Genomic DNA, 11,481 nt, shown 5'->3' with positions numbered 1-11,481 from the left:
GTCAGTGAGAAATGACTTGGGAAAACCGGAACAGAAGCGAATAGAAGAATGTTGAAAATTAGTTGGACGGACAAGGTAAGGAATGAGGAAATTCTAAGGAGAATCAGTGAGGAAAAGGAATATATAGAAAACACTGACAAGAAGAAGGGACTGGATGATACAACATCTTTTAAGGCATCAGGAAATAACTTCCATGGTACTAGAGCGAGCTGTAGAGGATGAAAACTGTAGGGGAAGACAAAAATTGGAATACATCGAGCAAATAATTAAGGACGTAGAGTGCAAGTGCTACTTCGAGATAAAAAAAAGTTGGCAGAGAAAAGGAATTCGTGTCAGGCTGTATCAGACCAGTCAGAGGACTGTAACTACAAAAAAATGTGTTTTCAATGAAAGTTATCTCTTCCACACCAGATGACGAAATGCAGCCCCATGTCAAAACCTGTTCCCCGCCGTGTTCTACAGTACGTTGCAAATATGTAGCCTGCAACTCGCCTTTTGGTTTTCAGCACAACACAAATCTTCCATCTGTTGAGAAGACGTTGTTGCTCTCATCAGTAAATGTAACACCAGTCTACCACTCTGATCCCTTGTTAACGTGGTCCTGTGTAAACTGGTGCTCTATGAAACTGTTAATAGTAGGCCTACTTGGGGGGGGGGGGGGGTGTGAGTGTCACACTCGGCAAACTAGCAATATTTCTGTGACTGTGAGCCTTGGTACAGAGGAAGATGATTTTTCGGACGTTCCACTGCGACTCTGTAGTACTCGCGGCAGCACGGTATAGTAAGAAAGTGGACTGGGTGAATAGGAGCTGTTATATAGTCACAGCGAGCGTTTGTACAAGGGAACTCCACTCACGCTCTTGCGCGACCAAATATTAAAGATCCATTGCTTTAAGACCCTTTCACGTTAATTATTTTCAGAAGTGTGGCTATTAATATTTTAAAGTGATTAAATAGCGTTTGTTGTTTACAGCTATCTGTCTACTGACCAAGAGCATTTTTGTGCACTTTTCATACCTAATCAGTCAACTGAAATGGAGAATTATTAAAAACAGTGTCCAAATAAGTAATATCGATAGCCTATTTATATACAAGTCAAACATAAAACTGCGAAGTCACGTTTCTTTTTATTAATTTTAACGAGTTTGTTTGCGTGGCCATTCTCCGCAGCAAGCACAGAAATATTTGTTTTGCAAATAAAAGATGCCTTCTCTTGCTGCACCGTCCTTTAGTCTCCCAGACGTATTTCGGCTTTTTTAACTTGCAGACATCATCAGTAGGATGTAAAATGATACAGTTGATGATGATGAATCCCCATATTCCTTGACAGAGCGTAGGGGAACGACGCGGGAGACCCGCACCGCCGTACTACGCAAGGTCCTGGTGGAGGCTATTTGCCGTTGCCTTCCTCCGACCGTAATGGGGATGAATGATGATGATGAAGACGACACAACAACACCCAGTCATCTCGAGGCAGGTGAAAATCCCTGACCCCGCCGGAAGTCGAACCCTGGACCCCACCCTCGGGAAGTGAGAACGCTACCGCGAGACCACGAGTTGCGGACATAATACAATTATGATAAACTTTTTTGACATAAAAAAGTAAATGAATAAATATAAAAAAATGTATCATAACTTTATCATTATAGTTCCCACTAATGGTGCCATAAAGTGAAAACAAGCGAAACGCGTCTGAGAGAGTAAAAGACAGTCCAGGAAGAGAAGACGTTTTTTAATTACAAAACAAATATTTTTAAGTTTAGTTTACCAGATTATTTTTGGACAGCGTTCGGTCAAGGTGCTTATGGAGAAACACTTCCCATTTCAGTGTAATTGGGACGTCAGAGTAACTTATAAACACGCAGTCTTTGACACAATTACATCTTACATACCACGAAATGAAATCAAATTTTCTTGGTCGTACCACGCATTACTTAGATACTTAATCTACACCAAACAGATGGGCTTCCATTTTCAACGTTTCGCATATGCCCAGTTATGAGAAGTTCGGATTCTCGCATTAATGGTCTTAAGATGTGTAATTACAGTGCGTTGGCTTCGAAAAGCGGGGTCGGATGTGGTTTCGCTGTCAGAGCACTGCGTCAACAAGGACTTGAGGAGGCGCGCCGGCTGCTGTCAGAAGTGGTTTACAGCAATATCCGTGGAACAGAGTCTCTTTGAGCACTTCGTGTGCACAAAGAGCGCCTTGTTCAAACTAAAGAGCGTTTCAAGAGCGTTGAAGAAGCAGACACAAGGCTGATAGTGCGTGAGCGTTTGAACTGGAAATACCTTGAGCACTGTTGTCAATCAGTAAGCGACAAAAGATGGATACAGCTCATCTAGAAAAGAAACTGCTTGCATTGCGTTTGTGAAAACTGCACCGATACCAGAGATCCCATAATTCAACGTGTTGTTGTTGTTGTGGTCTTCAGTCCTGAGACTGGTTTGATGCAGCTCTCCATGCTACTCTATCCTGTGCAAGCTTCTTTATCTCCCAGTACTTACTGCAACCTACATCCTTCTGAATCTGTTTAGTGTATTCATCTCTTGGTCTCCCTCTACGATTTTTACCCTCCACGCTGCCCTCCAATGCTAAATTTGTGATCCCTTGATGCCTCAAAACATGTCCTACTAACCGATCCCTTCTTCTAGTCAAGTTGTGCCACAAACTTCTCTTCTCCCCAATCCTATTCAATACCTCCTCATTAGTTACGTGATCTACCCACCTTATCTTCAGCATTCTTCTGTAGCACCACATTTCGAAAGCTTCTATTCTCTTCTTGTCCAAACTAGTTATCGTCCATGTTTCACTTCCATACATGGCTACACTCCATACAAATACCTTCAGAAACGACTTCCTGACACTTAAATCTATACTCGATGTTAACAAATTTCTCTTCTTCAGAAACGATTTCCTTGCCATTGCCAGTCTACATTTTATATCCTCTCTACTTCGACCATCATCAGTTATTTTACTCCCTAAATAGCAAAACTCCTTTACTACTTTAAGTGTCTCATTTCCTAATCTAATTCCCTCAGGATCACCCGATTTAATGTGACTACATTCCATTATCCTCGTTTTGCTTTTGTTGATGTTCATCTTATATCCTCCTTTCAAGACACTGTCCATTCCGTTCAACCGCTCTTCCTCCCAAGTCCTTTGCTGTCTCTGACAGAATTACAATGTCATCGGCCAACCTCAAAGTTTTTACTTCTTCTCCATTCATACCAGAGATCCCATAATTCAACGTGAAGGGAATTATAATGGCACTATTACAGTTTGGTGGTTATAGAACAGAGGCGCCGATCCAAGGTTCGGTTCTGAGTGGTCACAAGTTTTCACTCTCCTCCCCCCCGCCCCCCCCCCCCCCTCTCCAACCATCAAAATACAATTTGCCATCATCCAATAGCTAACGGTCATATATGCCTATGACCACATATGCCTAAGATTTTAATAACAATAACAATGAAATATATCAAATGTTTCAATATAACAATTATAACTTTTTCATCATTTGCCAGTAAAGTGCTTTCCCTTTTTCTTGGGTTGGGGTCTTAATACCCTAAGACACGGTCCCTCCTCCTCTCCATCACCTAGAAACGGTGCAGGAACGGGTAGTCCTGCTCCTTGTCCGTCTGATAAACTGGAGTGTAAAATGAGGCTAGCTGCAGACAGGCCAATACAATGGAACTAACGAGCTAACTCTTAGCTAACAATTGCAGCCTTGACGTACACCTAATCAGAAGAATGGACGACGACTTTTTGAATAAAAAACTTTTAAAACACAAAAGAAAGCGCGGACAGCTGCGGAAGGGACATGAGATTGGTCTGTGATAGGATCACGAAACACGAGTGAGAGCAGTCTAGTAGTCATGTAGTCTATTCGCAAGGAGAGTAACGAATTCTGACGGGGTGGCGAGGGGAGCAGAGGAAGCTACTTCGGTCCACCGGCTCCCAGCACATAGGCTACCTAGCAGTGAGGGGCTGTCCTGCTCACAGAATGCAGCGATATTATTAATCTTCTCGTAGTTTCACTCCGTAAAGTACTACCCCTTGTCCGAGGAATATGAAAGAGCATTTAGCGCAGCCCAGGAAGCGCTTCATCATTCATCAAGAGATGTATTAATTTATGACACAAACAACACGACAGAACAATCACTTCGCATTGGCAACATACGCAGAGTATGGTATTAGATCGCTGAGATTGGCATCGACCAGACACAAAACGGAGTAGGCCGAAGTCATATAGCTTCCGCCGATCCAGAAGTGGGGAGCCCTCGTTCACCTCTTTGTGAACAGAGTATATGTGGGCACAGAGTCGCAGAAATAACTATTCATGGATGGAGAAGAAGTACTCTGAATGATTATTCTCACAGTTAAATATGCCCAGCTAAAGGTTTGTAACAGCGTCCACAATTAGATCCACCTAGTCCACCAAACCTGCTAAAAATACACATAACAAACCACCAGCAACTGTCTGTCAATCCGCTCTGTTGGATGATGCAGGCAACTTTTCGGGTTTCCCATCCTCCTCTCAGGACAAGTCGGCATGAACCAACAACGCAGTGAAGTTGTAGAGGACAGTAGTCAGACAAGGGGACATCACCCCACATTGCATTGGTGCCAAATTTGTTCAATATGGCGGATCCAAGATGGCGGCGATAGATGTGGCAATGTCGCAATGACGTCATATCAGGAAGTTCAAATTTGGGCGGAAAAATTTGTCTGAGAGGCTACCTCCACTAACCTAACCCCCTCCCCTCCCCCCCCCCCCAAGAAAATGGCGGGAAGTTCAAATTTTTGCAGGTAAAAGGTCACTTGAGCTACCTCCACATACTTAAAAAAATAGTGGGAAAACTTTGGCTGGACAAAAGGTAACTTGGGCTAACTCCACTAACGTAAGTCATCCAACTAACACCTCTTCCTTGGAATTGGCGGGGAAAAGATTCAGATTTGCTGGGCTACTGGATAGGATGGACGTTAGTCTTTATTTTGCATGCAGTGTTTATTTAAACAATTTGAGCTGTCATAGGCAGTAGCTCCATACAGTGTGCTCACCACGAGGTCTGGAGTTCAACTGACCTACTACAAAGTACCGCCATCAGAGAGCGCTGTCGTCCCACCCATGACATGATCCAAGATGGTGATGTGGGCAAAATGGCGGGAAAGTGACTCAGTCTGTGTCCAGCTGCTGGAGAGAGGAAGGAGTGTACTTTATTTATTTTCAGTGAGAAGTTGGAACAGTTTGTTTAGGGGGTGGATTTCACGTAGTGATTTATTATGCTGATACAAAACAGTCGCTCTGAAGTGCTTGGGGTCACAATAAATAGCCTAAAGACCTGAAAACTGCTCATAAGTTACCGAAATAATGCAGTACACTGATGTACAGACATGCAAACAACTCATGAATCGTCAAAATAATGCATGTGTAACACTCTGCAAACACGCTCACAGCGCTTAAACAGCGGAAAGTAATGCAGTGCACAAACACTCATTGCATGTGAGAACGTTTTCGAACTATCGTTAAAAAATTCGACCGCGATATATCAGTGAGCCGTTCCACGCAGAGCTCCACGGCGCGCACGCCGGCGCGGCATGCACACACCGGTCCAGCCATGTCCCACATGCGAGACACCTTGGCTACGTGCATGTGTTTACCTAGGCACCATTGCTGCCGTGATGACGCGTAGCCACGAGACGTTTGCCTAGCGACTTACCCTCACAGGCGCAGCTAAAAGGTTGTCAGTGTTATACTGAAGTCACATGTCTATGTAAGTAAGAGCCAAGTCTCTCTCTCTGGATGCGCTACAGAAATCTTTTGCAACCCTTACAGAAATTGTTTGCAAAAATATCCCAGAATAATACAGGATGCATTCTTCCTAGCGATCCTAATGGGACAGCCCATCCATTACATATCAGTCCCTTCTTGGAATTCCTAAAGTTTCGCAGAAAAAGTTAACCATCGCTTGTGTTGTTGTAGGAGCTTTTGTAATGTCTCAGCTTGTCTGCACGGAAATTCTTGGCCTAACAGGACCTGTTTACGAAAATAGCCCAGAATAACAATGAATGCATTCCTCCTGGTGGTCCTAACGAGGCACCTCGTCCATCACGTTTTATTATCCTTCTCAGAAATTGTAACAACCCGCTTTCAACATACGTCTCAGAAACGGTAAACGTTCCTGCTAAAAGCCTTCATCAAGTCTGTGGATGCTTGAAAAAACTCTGTTAATCGTAAAAGCAGTCTTGTTGTTTGGAAAGACAGCACAGATGGGACAATCAGAACAATTAGGCAGACAGAATATTAAGCACTGCCCCACAGAAGAGAAAAATGGCTGGAATTTTTGGTGTCCTACAACAACTGGTCTGGAGATGTGCTAATGCCACAATGGTGGATGAGAGACAGCATCTCGCCAGAGATGGATGGTCTACTTCAACTTGTCTTTGAACACTTAAACAAAGAAGACATCACATTACTTTCAGAACTTTCCATAGATAACCTGCCTCCCCCCCCCCCCCCCCCCCCGCCGCCCCCAAATCTTGTTCAGACCAGCCTGCAAAGGTTCCAATGTTCCAGCACAAAGGATGTCTTGTGAATGAATGAAAAATTCTGATTGGTTCTTACTGAATTTACCCCGCCAAACTACAGATGCTGCCAGTGTGGGAGCACTGTCCGCCTTTTACGTTGCAAACGAGACTTCCAGCGGCAAAACTATTTTGTACAGATCGCCATAAACCACTGACAGTTAAACCTTGCAAAAGTGGTCTACAGATCGTCAAATACGGGAAGACACTTCCTCAATTACACTGCTCTGCCACTGACGACGGAAGCTTCAATATTTCAACGTGAAACCGATCTCCAGCCCAGCTATATATCACCACATACTGTATCGATGCAGTAAACACACAATCCGTATCCTGCACCATACAAAATCACCACTTCTGCATCCTGTATATAGCTATTGACCATCAGACACTCATACATATATCGCGAAGACTGACAGCATAATCATACAGACCGTATATACTCCTCGCAGCACTAGTTATTTCCCACGAGATCGGTAGGTCATCAACCGCAGTTGACGTCACAAGTCATCTACCCCCCCCCCCCCCCCCCACACACACACACACACACACTGGCCCGACACCCTCAATCGACTGAGGTCACTCCCCAAACTGTTGCACAAAGGCTAGGTCGGTTCCCCTTTCGCACAAAGGCGTTACTGTTTCTAGCCCGGACCTGCTTGCTTGCTTGCTAGCTTTCTACACTCATCTCCAAGGCTCTGGGATAACAAGAACATATGTATTTTCACATGATTGACCAGAATATCATACCAGTTTCGCGATACTACTTCATATCAAGCACATAGCAATATCCCTTGCGTAGCAGCATCGCTTGCACAGTATAATTCTGAAGATATAGACTGGAAGTTGTTTCTTTACAAACCCGAAACTTTACCGAGGTGTGGCGTGCCATAAACTACTGAGTAACTAGTAACTTATCTGCTCTGGGAAGACCTTTACGTAAAAACTCGAAAAAATAGCGGAAACTGATATTTCCATTCGCGAATGCCCATGTCGGTGATACAACAGATTTCAAATCATCCTTATAATTTACAAAGTCAACTAAGGTGTTTCTCATGTCTAGAGAACCAGCAAATGTGTCTTCTACCCGTCTTTTACCCGCTAGATGCACGCAACACACACACAGTCGAGGTTCTCTCTTCCAAATAAAGACGGGAAATGTGCTGAAGCAGTCAAACACACAATTTACTAGGGAGGGAATGATGGTCGAATGCAAACACACGTCCATATTGAATCTTCTCAAATTTCCGCGGAGAACACATACGATCATGAAGGCTCTCCTACACATACTGAGTATTAGTTCGCTATTCAGCCGTCTAGAGGACGACACGGCTAGGTCAGCTATATTCCTGTACCCCAACAGGCCTTTCCATTCGAATGGCTGCTATCGTTAGCAGGAAATACACTCCTGGAAATTGAAATAAGAACACCGTGAATTCATTGTCCCAGGAAGAGGAAACTTTATTGACACATTCCTGGGGTCAGATACATCACATGATCACACTGACAGAACCACAGGCACATAGACACAGGCAACAGAGCATGCACAATGTCGGCACTAGTACAGTGTATATCCACCTTTCGCAGCAATGCAGGCTGCTATTCTCCCATGGAGACGATCGTAGAGATGCTGGATGTAGTCCTGTGGAACGGCTTGCCATGCCATTTCCACCTGGCGCCTCAGTTGGACCAGCGTTCGTGCTGGACGTGCAGACCGCGTGAGACGACGCTTCATCCAGTCCCAAACATGCTCAATGGGGGGCAGATCCGGAGATCTTGCTGGCCAGGGTAGTTGACTTACACCTTCTAGAGCACGTTGGGTGGCACGGGATACATGCGGACGTGCATTGTCCTGTTGGAACAGCAAGTTCCCTTGCCGGTCTAGGAATGGTAGAACGATGGGTTCGATGACGGTTTGGATGTACCGTGCACTATTCAGTGTCCCCTCGACGATCACCAGTGGTGTACGGCCAGTGTAGGAGATCGCTCCCCACACCATGATGCCGGGTGTTGGCCCTGTGTGCCTCGGTCGTATGCAGTCCTGATTGTGGCGCTCACCTGCACTGCACCAAACACGCATATGACCATCATTGGCACCAAGGCAGAAGCGACTCTCATCGCTGAAGACGACACGCCTTCATTCGTCCCTCCATTCACGCCTGTCGCGACACCACTGGAGGCGGGCTGCACGATGTTGGGGCGTGAGCGGAAGACGGCCTAACGGTGTGCGGGACCGTAGCCCAGCTTCATGGAGACGGTTGCGAATGGTCCTCGCCGATACCCCAGGAGCAACAGTGTCCCTAATTTGCTGGGAAGTGGCGGTGCGGTCCCCTACGGCACTGCGTAGGATCCTACGGTCTTGGCGTGCATCCGTGCGTCGCTGCGGTCCGGTCCCAGGTCGACGGGCACGTGCACCTTCCGCCGACCACTGGCGACAACATCGATGTACTGTGGAGACCTCACGCCCCACGTGTTGAGCAATTCGGCGGTACGTCCACCCGGCCTCCCGCATGCCCACTATACGCCCTCGCTCAAAGTCCGTCAACTGCACATACGGTTCACGTCCACGCTGTCGCGGCATGCTACCAGTGTTAAAGACTGCGATGGAGCTCCGTATGCCACGGCAAACTGGCTGACACTGACGGCGGCGGTGCACAAATGCTGCGCAGCTAGCGTCATTCGACGGCCAACACCGCGGTTCCTGGTGTGTCCGCTGTGCCGTGCGTGTGATCATTGCTTGTACAGCCCTCTCGCAGTGTCCGGAGCAAGTATGGTGGGTCTGACACACCGGTGTCAATGTGTTCTTTTTTCCATTTCCAGGAGTGTATGAACCATTTTCACCACAGGCCACTGCCGCTGCACGCCACACACCTCCAGACAGAATGGTGCTACGAAACCAGCTGTATTTGTTGTTCTGTCAGGATGTGTCAGTTGTGTGACATAGCCTGCATTCGACTCGCATACAACCATGTGTTCTGTGTGTGACTTACAGCATCGTCTCCTTGCGATCGTTAACAAGCAAACCTCTCGGTCATCAGAGGACTTCCATCTCACGTGTGATGAAACGTGACCATACTGTTTCGACACATTCCCTTAAATGAACGAAGATTTATGCGATGTACTTCATTCCCCTGTCGCATCTTGGATATAAAATCAAGGTTTCAATTTCATAACTAAGATGATTCTAAGTTAGCGACAGGTGTTCAAATGTTTGTGAAATCTTATGCGACTTAACTGCTAAGGTCATCAGTCCCTAAGCTTACACACTACTTAACCTAAATTATCCTAAGGACAAACACACACACCCATGCCCGAGGGAGGACTCGAACCTCCGCCGGGACCAGCAGCACAGTCCATGACTGCAGCGCCCTTAGACCGCTTGGCTAATCCCGTTCGGCGACAGGTGTTCGTGAGGCACTGCCATCCCCATGTATACACCTGCTTGACAGATGCCCTCTTTACAGAATTAGTGGCGACATGACGTGTAACTTCACATTTCAAACGCCGCTGGTGTGTCTTTATCTGTTTCATTGTAAGAGGTATTCTTCGTTACTAACGATCATTTTATATAGGACTTGTATGGGCATAATATAATTTCTGGACCATGATTAGATGTGACGCTATACAACTCTGGAACGCTATATTTTGCTTGTATCACACAGAATCGATGTTTTAAGGAAGTATTTTTTTCTTCATTTTACGGTTTGTTACCGTAGTTTATCGTAAAGAAACCTGTAAGAAGGATGGATGTCATGCGCTGGAAATACATTTTATTTATTGGAATGTTAACAGCGTTGCATTCCACGTGACTAATAGGTCGAAACCTGCAGCGATCTAACTTTATAGCATGTTTTAAGTGGAGAACCATGTAGCCTTAGGAGTGTGTGTGTTTATGTTATCTCTTACCAGTACCTTGCTGGCGCTGATCCCAGACACTAGAACAATACTTTAGAATTAGTAGCGTAGTTGATTTACTCAAAGTGGTTCGAACTCCATCCGTCTGGAGTTCCGTCATGCATAAAAAAACATCCTTTTCTTGTTCTTCTTAACCGTCTTCTACTACATCACAACACTTTCATATCTACTGCAATACACCGATAAGCTAGCCTCCTCGACATGCGTGCTTCTGTAGACATCTTGTGCACTTGGACGAGCAGTTACAGACTCGTCAAGCTCCATTCATATGGATAAGAAAAGGGGGTCGCTACGCTTCTGACTACCTAGTTTCAACTACGTTTTAAGGTCATTCAACCACCCACTTTCACTTCCGAAATACATGCACATAGATCGTTGTATATAGGAAATGTCTTAGGATTTTTGATAGGTTAGCGAATAGGACAAGTAAATATTCTCGTACAACAATTTATTAACTTTTTCATGCACATTTACACACAGAAAACAACTCTTTCCTTATTTTTAGGTGTAGTTTTAATAATGTCCAATTTAGTTTTTAACTTATAACTTAAATCCACATCTGAATCATCTATTTCTTTCTCCAACCAGTAATTTGACAAATTCAGAGAAGGTATATTCTTGAATTCTAATACATATCTAATTAAGAACCGTCCCTAAAGATTGGAAAGTTGCACAAGTCACAGCAATACCCAAGAAAGGAAATATGAGTAATCCGCTGAATTGCAGACCCATATCACTGACGTCGATTTGCAGGACGATTTTGGTACTTAAACTGTTTTCATTATGAATTACCTCGAAGAAAACAATTTATTGTCAAATAGCACGCATTCAGATAATCTTCTTTTTGCGAAACACAATTAGCTCTTTGTTTTGAGCAAGTAATGAGTGCTATCAACATGGGATGTCGAACTGATTCCATATTTTTAGATTTCCAGAAGGATTTTGACACCGTTCTTCACAAGTAACTTCTAATCAAACTGTGC

The sequence above is a fragment of the Schistocerca serialis genome, chromosome 1 (assembly GCF_023864345.2).
Source record: "Schistocerca serialis cubense isolate TAMUIC-IGC-003099 chromosome 1, iqSchSeri2.2, whole genome shotgun sequence".
NCBI lineage: Eukaryota > Metazoa > Arthropoda > Insecta > Orthoptera > Acrididae > Schistocerca > Schistocerca serialis.
This window is presented reverse-complemented; position numbering follows the sequence as displayed.